This window comes from Hyperoodon ampullatus (genome assembly GCF_949752795.1).
Source record: "Hyperoodon ampullatus genome assembly, chromosome: 11".
In the NCBI taxonomy this organism is placed as follows: domain Eukaryota; kingdom Metazoa; phylum Chordata; class Mammalia; order Artiodactyla; family Ziphiidae; genus Hyperoodon; species Hyperoodon ampullatus.
In genome coordinates, this window is record NC_136924.1 from 73124179 (window position 1) to 73125353 (window position 1175).

The window sequence follows — 1175 nt, forward strand, 5'->3', positions numbered from 1 at the left end:
GTCGGAAAAGGATCAGGAATCCAGATGCTGTGAGTTTAACCGTTCCTTCTAGGATTGTTCTGCAATGGCTCTGGAGTAATTTGCCTGCAGAGATTTCTCTGTTCACGGCCTCACAGCAGAAATAGATAGCAAAGAAGTTGGGGCTGGGGGGGTGGAGGGTGGATAATCCAGTTATTAAAGTAGATTAAAAAAAGTAACACACACAGTTAAATATCACAAGTTCTATCTCTAGGCAGGTGTGTTCTTTTGCTTGTCGTGGCCCCTAGGGTACTGGGCCAGAATATTTATGATCCTTTCTCCAAAACTGCCTTCTGTAAAGTAAACAGATACCAAGTTAAGGGAGTGGTGCTAAAGCAGGGAGAGAATGGCACAGCAATACAGGTTGTTGATTTCAGATACCACAACCCGACTTCCCCTGCCTCTATTTCAACTACAGGGAAATAAGATTGTTTTGCCCTGAGATAAAGGGACATTGTGTCTCAACTCATTTTTGCACTGTCTTTTCTCAAGAGTGCAAAATTTCTTCTAGATACAACAAAAATGCATTTAGAAATCTGCAAAGTCTGAAGGCTTAAGACACAGCAACCTTTCATCCTTAACCCCAGAATGGTGGGAACAACCATTACATGGACCTGCCTTCCAAAGCTTCTAAATGTATTTCAAAACAATTCCATGGAGCTGCCTTCAGTGCAGCTGGGGGAAATGGGGAGGGAGAGGTTGCCCTCTCTATCACAAGACCATTTAGTTTTTATCTTTATTTCTTTATGATGTAAAAGGAAAAAAAATTCTCAGGAGTTACTCTCTGACTGTCCCTATTGTGTTCATTTTCTAACATGTAGCCATTCTGAGAGCTGTTTATTTTTAAGGTGGGCCCTCTACTCTTCCTCTGACAAATTGTATCTAACAACACTCCTCTCCACTAACTCAGTTTCTGGATTCCCTGGTCCTCTTGGACAAAAAATTCAGAATGAGAAGGTGGTCATAGTTCAGTGACCATAGATTGTACAATTTGTTTTTCGTGCTAATAGAAGGCAGCTGGCACAGGTAAAGGCAAAATTCCCTGACCTAATCAGGGAGGTGTAGACTGCTTTTCTGTAAACAGTTTGGGTCATGCTAGTTTTCACATCCTGCCTCTAAAAGGGAGCTCTTTTCCCCAAAAAATAAAAGAAGCGTAT